The 9,941-nt window shown below is 45.3% G+C and overlaps 2 non-coding genes across 2 annotated transcripts; one reads left to right on the top strand and one right to left on the bottom strand.

Moving 5' to 3' along the window:
• Nucleotides 1-3,741: 3,741 nt before the first annotated feature.
• Nucleotides 3,742-3,815, bottom strand: Trnat-ugu (transfer RNA threonine (anticodon UGU)). Its single transcript has one exon. It is a non-coding gene; the product is annotated as a tRNA-Thr (tRNA).
• A 9-nt stretch (nt 3,816-3,824) lies between these two features.
• Nucleotides 3,825-3,898, top strand: Trnak-uuu (transfer RNA lysine (anticodon UUU)). The gene has a single exon. It is a non-coding gene; the product is annotated as a tRNA-Lys (tRNA).
• Nucleotides 3,899-9,941: the final 6,043 nt, after the last annotated feature.

The following is a 9,941-nucleotide window of genomic DNA, read 5'->3' as shown; positions in this document are numbered from 1 at the left end:
ATTCTGCAGAGGAAAAATAAATTGCATAATAAATTACAGTAAATATCAAGAACTGTTATTGGTAGCAGTTGCATTAGGGTGAAATAGCTGATTATTTTCATAAAATATTCAGTACGATCTCAATTATACAGTGAGGTCATACCCGATTTATATCGATTATTTCAGTTTATTTGGTCATAATGTTTGCAAAGGTTTTTGGATGTTGTTGTTATGAATATAAGATTGTGCTATTGCGATTGCCATGTAATTTATAAGCTTCTTGTACAGCCTCTCCGAAATATTTCCGAAACAACCGAAATTAGTTTTCTAATTTGTTTCGTACTTTCGTTTCGGCGGCCTTGTTGCGTGACTGGGTTCCCGGCAGCTGGCCGTCAGATGCCGCCAGTGGCGAATAATTTACGGCAGCAACAAATGGGTCAACGACGTTTTGTTCCACAGCACCTGTAGCGAACGCTACCGTCTCTGCACGCAACCACCAGCGGCTGGCAAAATCGGGGGCGATTTGTAGCCAATAAAAGAGAGCAAACACTTCGCAAGCGCAGCATTAAACGCTACTTCGAGTCATATCAACGTTGGAATTATGGTCGGCCATAAAAGAGTGATGCATCGCAGTTCTTTTCAGAAACCGCAGGCATTAAAGATCGCGTTACACTTTTATAGCCGGCTGCTGCAGTCTGGAGAACCGATGTCAGTGCGCCCTTGCAGTGTGTAATAACGCAGAATCCGAATTCAGAAATACGACAAGATGCATTCGCTGAATGCAATGTCATCAACATCGTAAACGGAATTTTACCGAGCTGAATTATTTTTAATTTTGGAGTTCTCATGGGCATAATTGTTCGATAATTTTGCTGGCAATGTTGGACACTTTAGTATAAGAGACTCGAATATCGTTGTTTATTAGTACACACATCGTCACATTCTTCTACAAGTCTATAAAGTCAATAAAATTTCAATGGGAATTGTAACGGGTAATCATGTTACCTATGTACTTTTAGTAGTGAGAACCAACACTGGATATTTCTGACAGTGTGCAAAAGACTGTCACAGAATAAAAGTAGTTACGAAGAAATTAAGCAAAATGGTTCAAATGGCTCTGAGCACTATGCGACTTAACTTCTGAGGTCATCAGTCGCCTAGAACTTAGAACTAATTAAACCTAACTAACCTAAGGACATCACACACATCCATGCCCAAGGCAGGATTCGAACCTGCAACCATAGCGGTCACGCGGTTCCAGACTGAAGCGCCTAGAACCGCACGGTCACACCGGCCGGCTATTCCATAATAGATTCTAAAACGTTCCACTAGGCAAGAGTCTGCAAGAGAGCCGTTTGCTAGATAATTGCGGATATGCAATTATGAAACGCCAATGACTTCATTATAAAATACTGTTCTAGTTGGTACGAATGTATGTGAAATGTAAACTGTTCTACTGAGAACAGTGGACTGAACAAAATTACAGCCGGCTTAGGTGGCCGAGCGGTTCAAGGCACTTCAGTCCGGAACCACGCAGCTGCTACGGTCGCAGGTTCGAATCCTGCCTCGGATATGGATGAGTGGTGTCCTTAGGTTAGTTAGGTTTAAGTAGTTCTAAGTTTAGGGGACTGATGACCTCAGCTGTGAAGTCCCATAGTGCTTAGAGCCATTTGAACAAAATTACATCAGTATTTCTTTCATGTGCAAACTAATAATTAAAGCTATTAGCAGCAGTATTTCTTTAGGCTGGTTAGTACCTCCAAGCACATGTTACAAGAGCAATCAGCCGGCCGGAGTGGCCGTGCGGTTCTAGGCGCTGCAGTCTGGAACCGAGCGACAGCTACGGTCGCAGGTTCGAATCCTGCCTCGGGCATGGATGTGTGTGATGTCCTTAGGTTAGTTAGGTTTAATTAGTTCTAAGTTCTAGGCGACTGATGACCTCAGAAGTTAAGTCGCATAGTGCTCAGAGCCATTTGAACCATTTGAACAAGAGCAATCGATTAACGCTTATTTTCCCCTGTGAAGCAGATCTGGTGTTGAAGTGTGGATGCGTGGATGCAAAACAGTTAGCCTATACTGACAGGTGTAATCTATTTAGCGGCACTGTTATGACTGCAGAAAATGTTACGCAGTAAATTATGTGACATGTTTGTGGAAAGATGGTTTGACTCTGAGAAAGAGCAACCAACACACTGGTGTGTATACCACATTTAAAAACATCTGCACTTGCGCCCATTATACCTGGTATAATACTGATTCAGTTAATAACGCTTTACAAGTTACTATACACTCATACGAGTACATGTTAAACACGTTGTACCACAAGTTGTCTTCGAAGTTGGATGCAATATTGCACTCATCCGTTATGATTTTTTCGAACCCAGATCAGCCCATAATCCGTGACAAGACAGCAAAATTCGCTGCTCCTATTCTTCAAGTGTGTTAACAGTAGTACTATAGAGGGTGGTCCACTGATAGTGACCGGGCCAAACATCTCACGAAATTAGCGTCAAACGAAAAAACTACAAAGAACAAAACTTGTCTATCTTGAAGGAGGAAACCAGATAGCGCTTTCAATTATTCAAAAACAGTCTTAATCGCATTTATTATTATTATACCGCCAACCGGTTTCAACCCGACGTAGGAGTCATCTTCTGGGCGTTGACACCATTGGTCGACTGCTGGTGGTGTCACTCCTGTCTACATAACGGCATACATAGCACACTCCCGTTGGGAATTTTGATCACAACACGATATCGACCTTTCCCGCAATTGGTAAACGGTCCATTTTAACACGGGTAGTGTATCACGAAGCAAATACCGTCCGCACTGGCGGAATGTTACGTGATACCACGTACCTATATGTTTGTGACTATTATAGTGCCACCTGTCACAAAGCGAAAAAAGTGGTCCAACTAAAACAATAATATTTCTTTATGCACTACATGGATATGTAATAAAACATGGGGGCTCCTATTAAAAAAAACGCAGTTGATGTCCGTTTGACCTATGGCAGCGCCATCTAGCGGGCCAACCAAAGCGCCATCTGGTTTCCCCCTTCAAGCTAGACGAGTTTCGTTGATTGTAGTTTTTTTCGTTTGGTGCTTATTTCGTGTGATATTTGGCCCGGTCACTATCAATGGACCACCCTGTATATTTCACCAGCCAGATATGTCCAGAGGTTTCTGCTGTAACTACCAGATTTGTGTGTATGTCGCTTCATAGTTGGCGGGTGTAGTTTGTGCCTGACTCGGCCACTGGAGGCCACCCGGCTTGCGCAGCAGCAACTATACAGGCCGGAGCGCCAGGCCCCGCCGGCCACTTCCGTGTTGTGTGTTGTATGCACTTTGTCCCTCATGTGTTTATGCTTTTTCTTGTACAGTTACAGTGTTCCTTATAATAACACTTTGGTGATGAGTATGTTATTCGATTCCGCGTGTTCCACTTCACTCATTGGTACTCTGAGTCTTTTCCATGGAGGCAGAGCTTAAATCTGTTCTCGCGCAACAGCAGGCGCTGCCATTTGCTACTTCCAGGTTAACGACTACATTGCCACAACGTGCAGCCACGCCAACAACATATCCGTCGCCGTTCGCCGCGCACGACGACGCGGCAGAAGACTGGAAAGCTTACGAAAACCGTCTGCGACAACATTTCAAGTCATTTGGTTAAACAATTTTAATCTTAAATGATAATTAATTGAAACCCTCAGCTGCCGACAGGTGTTGTTGATGTAATTCGATGGGGACAGCTGAAAATGTGTGCCCCGACCGGGACTCGAACCCGGGATCTCCTGCTTACATGGCAGACGCTCTCTCCATCTGAGCCACCGAGACGACTCTGTGTCCTCGGTGGCTCAGATGGAGAGAGCGTCTGCCATTTAAGCAGGAGGTCCCGGGTTCGATTCCCGGTCGAGGCACACATTTTCAGCTGTCCCCATCGAATTATATCAACGACACCTGTCGGCAGCTGAGGGTTTCAATTAATTATCATTTATTCTAGAGAAAGCTGCACTGATCTTTCGAGAACAGCTACTGTCTTCATATAGATTTAAACTTGTACAAGGCCCTTTTATATCTTGGATATCACCCCGCGTGTTTCAGTTGTGTCAGCTCGCCCCCATACAAGAACCTGGTCTTTCTCCTGATCAGATGTGCGAGTTACTTTCTACCCATCACTGTTAACGTACTCACGTTATTGCTGCTCATGTTGAGATTTACCGTTGCCAAAAGCGGCCAAAACAGTCATACAGGGCATGGGGAGCAGAACAATACCAACGTAGTCGTCGTTGTAATGTCGTGACATATGCTCATAAGCAATTCTATGCAAATCAGGTGGTTCGAGACGCCATCATACGTTTTGCTCCTGATATGGAAATTCGAGAGCGAGCTCTACAGTGTGAAAATTCTACACTTTAGGAAATATCAAACATAGCTCAATCGTTTGAAGTGTCATGGCCTGCAGGCAGTCAAATAGAAGTATGGTCCGAAGTTTCAGAAATCAATACCTCTTACTCTTCCCAGACATAATTCAGTTAATAAGGAAACGGAGAAACTACACTACTGGCCATTAAAATTGCTACACCAAGAATAAATGCAGATGATTAACAGGTATTCATTGGACAAATATATTATACTAGAACTGACATGTGATTACGACCGGCCGGGTTGGCCGAGCGGTTCTAGGAACTTCAGTCTGGGACCGCGCGACCGCTACCGTCGCAGGTTCGAATCCTGCCTCGGGCATGGATGTGGTTGATGTCCTTAGGTTAGTTCGGTTTAAGTAGTTCTAAGTTCTAGGGAACTGATGACCTCAGATGTTTAGTCCCATTGTGCTCGGAACCATTTGAACCACTTTTTGTGATTATGTTTTCACGCAATTTGGGTCATAGATCCTGAGAAATCAGTAAGCCAGAACAACCACCTCTGGCCGTAATAACGTCCTTGATACGCCTGGGCAGTGAGTCAAACAGACCTTGCATGGCGTGTACAGGTACAGCTGCACATGCAGCTTCAACACGATACCACAGTTCATCAAGAGTAGTGACTGGCGTATTGCGAAGAGACAGTTGCTCGGCCACCATTCACCAGACGTTTTCAGTTGGTGAGAGATCTGGAGAATGTGCTGGCCAGGGCAGCAGTCGAACATTTTCTGTATCCAGAAAGGCCCGTACAAGACCAGCAACGTGCGGTCGTGCATTATCCTGCTGAAATGTAGGGTTTCGCAGGGATCGAATGAAGGGTAGGGCCACGGGTCGTAACACATCTGAAATGTAGCGTCCACTGTTCAATGTGCCGTCAATGCGAACAAGAGGTGACCGAGACGTGTACCAATGGACCCCATACCATCACGCCGGGTGATACGCCAATATGGCGATGACGAATACACGCTTCCAATGTGCGTTCACCACGATGTCGCCAAACACGGATGCGACTATCATGATACTGTAAACAGAACCTGGATTCATCCGAAAAAAATGACGTTTTGCCATTCGTGCACCCAGGTTCGTCGTTGAGTACACCATCGGAGGCGCGCCTGTCTGTGATGCAGCGTCAAGGGTAACCGCAGCCATGGTCTCCGAGCTGATAGTCCATGCTGCTGCAGACGTTGTCGAACTGTTCGTGCAGATGGTTGTTGTCTTGCAAACGTCCCCATCTGTTGACTCAGGGAACGAGACGTGGCTGCACGATCCGTTGCAGCCATGCGGATAAGATGCCTGTCATCTCGACTGCTAGTGACATGAGGCCGTTGAGATCCAGCACGGCGTTCCGTATTACTCTCCTGAACCCACCGATTCCATATTCTGCTAACAGTCATTGGATCTCGACTAACGCGAGCAGCAACGTCGCGATACGATAAACCGCAATCGCGATAGGCTACAATCCGACATTTATCAAAGTCGGAAACGTGATAGTACGCACTTCTCCTCCTTACACGAGGCATCACAACAACGTTTCACCAGGCAACGCCGGTCAGCTGCTGTTTGTGTATGAGAAATCGGTTGGAAACTTTCGTCATGTCAACACCTTGTAGGTGTCGGCACTGGCGCCAACCTTGTGTGAATGCTCTGAAAAGCTACTCATTTGCATATCACAGCACCTTCTTCCTGTCGGTTAGATTTCGCATCTGTAGCACGTCATCTTCGAGGTGTAGCAATTTTAATTCCCAGTAGTGTATTACAGCAGTCCAACAGACGTTTCAGCGTCGTACAGGTAATCGACGTTCTCGACAACAACAGTCCGCATCACAACAGCAACAGCCACGTGCTCCACTGCCTTCGTGACCATACTGTTTCATTCAACACGAATGTACAGTGTTCCCCAGGCGCTGGATAACGTGTAATAGGTGCCATAAAAAGGGATACAGTGTTTGTGTGTGTAACTCTCTTCGGAACTTGAATGAGGATGTAACGAACATGTATGTGGACAGTGTGTCGGCAGTAATGGTGTCTTTAAGCAAGTTATACACTGAAGCAGGTTTGTTTAACAAACCATTCAGAAGCAGGTGGACGCGGCTGCAGCAACAACGTTGATGAATTCTCAAACTTATATGGATTTGGGTTCTCGCCCTCTGGCTCCAGTGTCAATCATTGATACATATCCTTTATCGCACCCTGACGAGCTGCTAGCAAAATTGACGGGGTGGCATTATTTTTCAAAGATTTACTTAGCAGATGCATACTTACAACTACAACTAGACGATGGATGTAAACGCCTTCTAGTTATCAATGTGCCATTTGGGCTTTAACAGTACCAGGGTTTGTCTTTTGGTGTGCCAAGCGCACCAGCTATTTTTCAACGCTTTTTAGAACAACTTATTGTATCAGTTCGAGGTTGCGACAACTATTTAGATGACATAGTAGTCTCTGGTGCCTCTACAGAGGAACATCTGCAGAAACTTCGTGCTCTTATTTCTGTTTTACAGCCTGCCAGACAAAGTGCAGTTTGGAAAAGACATAGCTTCTTTGACTATCTGAAAAGACATAATTTCTTTGACTATCTATCGTTTATTTGGGCTTTGAAGTGTCGCATGCTGGCATGAACCATTGTGACTGTAGGCGTTGATGTTATTTCTGCGTCTCCACACCCAACGCCCGTCAAGGAATTACAGGCATTTTTAGGCAAAATTGCGTACTACTACAAATTCATATCGGATCCACATTTTTAGGGTCAGAGTACTTGACTCACTTCTGCCACTCGGGATCCTTGTCCACTGATGATTAAAACCAATGTTAGTCGTTTACGGCATACAATAAAAACTTGTTTGGCATAATTTATGTCTGTCTTTGTTTTCGGAAAACAAATGTTGTTAGTTAACTAAATTTTGCATACATTCTCAATCATATTATATAGTCCAAACAGTGATGCCAAAGCGAGGAAAAACGGGAAGGACCCTACGAGTAATAAGCCTACAAGTCTCCTCCCAATGATCAACAACCTTTTAGAGTGTATCTTCCTTCCAAGACACAACCTGCAAATGGAGCAGGATGGCATATTACTGCTTCCGCCAGCAGTACGCTGTGGCCGAGTGGTTCTAGGTGCTTCAGTCCGGAACCGCGCTGCTGCTACGGTCGCAGGTTCGAATCCTGCCTCGGGCATGGATGTGTGTGATGTCCTTAGGTTAGTTAGGTTTAAGTAGTTCTAAGTCTAGAGGACTGATGACCTCAGTTGTTAAGTCCTATATCACTAGAGCCATTTGACCCATTTGAGCCAGCAGCACTCAACCACTTAGCAGCTGTTAAAAATAAAGAGTATTGTGAAGTTTTTGTATCCCGCCTGGATAGGCGGCGTGTGGATCTGCTCCTGTGAACTGCTTCTGCAAAATAAGCCGAGATAGAAGGACGCGGGTAGGAGCAAAAAAAGGTACTGCGTATAGGTTAAAGCTCTTTTACTGGTGTATGAACATATACAAATTATAATATTACTTAACTTTGCGTACAGATGAGCACGTAGGTGCGAAGCCGTTCATGTATCAAAGCTAACAGCTACTAGAAGTTACAAAGGCAAATCTGTAGTGGCCCGCCCACTATGAAATAGAAACAATGTAGCGTGGTCGTCTACTCGTGATCAAATGGACAGAATCCGGAGCGGCACTCGTAGAGCTGCATAGCGCCGGCTAGAGGGCGCTGTCGTCGGTGTCGGTGTCGTAGTGGCGACCTAAAACTTGTACCTACACTGTGGCATCGTAGCTATCGATACCACAGAAGCCATATCTTTTGAACTGTCAAAGGCGATTGACAGCGTCTTACAACGTGGCCTGCTGTATGAGCTCTTTGTTCAGGACCTCCTGCCAGTGTTTGTCAAACTTATCTACAGTTATCAAGAATACTGCACCTTCGTTGTTCGTGCTGGTGAGGGGGTATCTGCCAAATGGGATATTAAGGCCGGGCTGCCAAAGGGCTGCATTTTGGGTCCAGTACTGTATATTGTCTACGCAGTAGACCTCCCGAAGTCGCTGAGAGTCATCATGTACACCGATAATACAGCGCTACTCATGCACAACAGGTAATTGGTTGGTGTCCATTGGTGGCTGCCACCAGCTTGAAGAAAGGGCTGTGAACGGTCGATTTCAATGCCGCCAAAAGCTAAGGCATGATCCCGACCAAGCGCCTTGCGCCAGCAGACGCCAATGTTGTGCTCTATCAGCAACCGACTGAATGGACCAAATCCTCAAAATACCTGGGAGTATTCTTAGATCAGAAGCTCACATGGAAGGAGCACATTATTCATGTGTAGAAGCAACCAACGCAGCAGCTTGACATGCTACATGCAGTGCTCAACGAGACGTCTTCTTTGTCATTCAGTTGTGATCTCTGTATCTACAGGCTGAGTATTTGGCCTGTCATGAACTATATCAGCGTGGTATGGAGAAATGAAGCTCGTAGCCACATCAAGGGCCCGCAGGCTCTCCAGAAAAAAATCCAGGCCGAGTGTTTCATCCGGTACACAATCTGCATGACATGGCTCGGGATGGACGCCAGCATGTGTCGAGAAGTCTCTAGGGCATGTTCCGATTTTCACAGAACCCCCTCATCTGCCAACTCTGTAGGAGGAACGACGACTGTGACCGCTAGCAGCGGCCAGTGACGCTACTTCGCTGGTAGGCAGTGCCCTCCGACATTGAGTTAAACTCAAATACGACATGCACCCAAGGCGACACGAGAAGCAGAACCATGTATCACACCTAACGACTACAACAGGCTAAGCCCTGGGTTAATACTGCGATCAGCTAGTTATGGATTTACTGTCCCATCCTGAAGAAGCATGCCTGCCTGCCATTAACTCACTTCGTATCATGCTGTGCTCCAGTACTTATCTCGCTGATGCTGTCCATATGTGACCAAGATGCTTAGTGCATATTACTTGGACAACTCTTTGGACTGCAAATACATGGATGCCGATGGACTTGTTTGATCGTGGACTATCTGCATTCTTTCCTTGGTGTGGATCTACATTTTTACGGCGACCCAGCACCATCTGGTTTTGTGAACAGTCAAGTGATATTGTGTGTCCATCCTTACTGTGTAGTATACTGTGGCAAGTGTAGTATTGGTCATGAGGACTAAAACTTAGGGTGTGTGTTGCGACAACAGACTAAGTTCAGTGATCATGGATCCAGAATTCAAGAACCTGTGTCAGAAACAGCAGCAGCTTCGAATTCAACAGCAAGCGCAACAAGAACAACATCGAAAGAAACAGCTTCAACTTCAGATACAACAAAAACAACTACAAATGTAAATCCTGGAACAACAACAAAGCCATCAGCTTGTACTACACCAGTTCATCAAGCAGGAAGATCATCCAGCCTCACCATTCACGCCATTTCATCCCGTAGATGAAGACCACTTCCAGGCGAGTAGTAAACCAACGCTACTAAATACCATGCTTTTCTGTTATTATTAATCCTCAAGTAATGTGTTTTGAATTGTCATAAATATATAGTTTGCTCTCCAAGCAATACGA

This window comes from Schistocerca cancellata, chromosome 4 (genome assembly GCF_023864275.1).
Source record: "Schistocerca cancellata isolate TAMUIC-IGC-003103 chromosome 4, iqSchCanc2.1, whole genome shotgun sequence".
NCBI lineage: Eukaryota > Metazoa > Arthropoda > Insecta > Orthoptera > Acrididae > Schistocerca > Schistocerca cancellata.
This window is presented reverse-complemented; position numbering and strand designations above follow the sequence as displayed.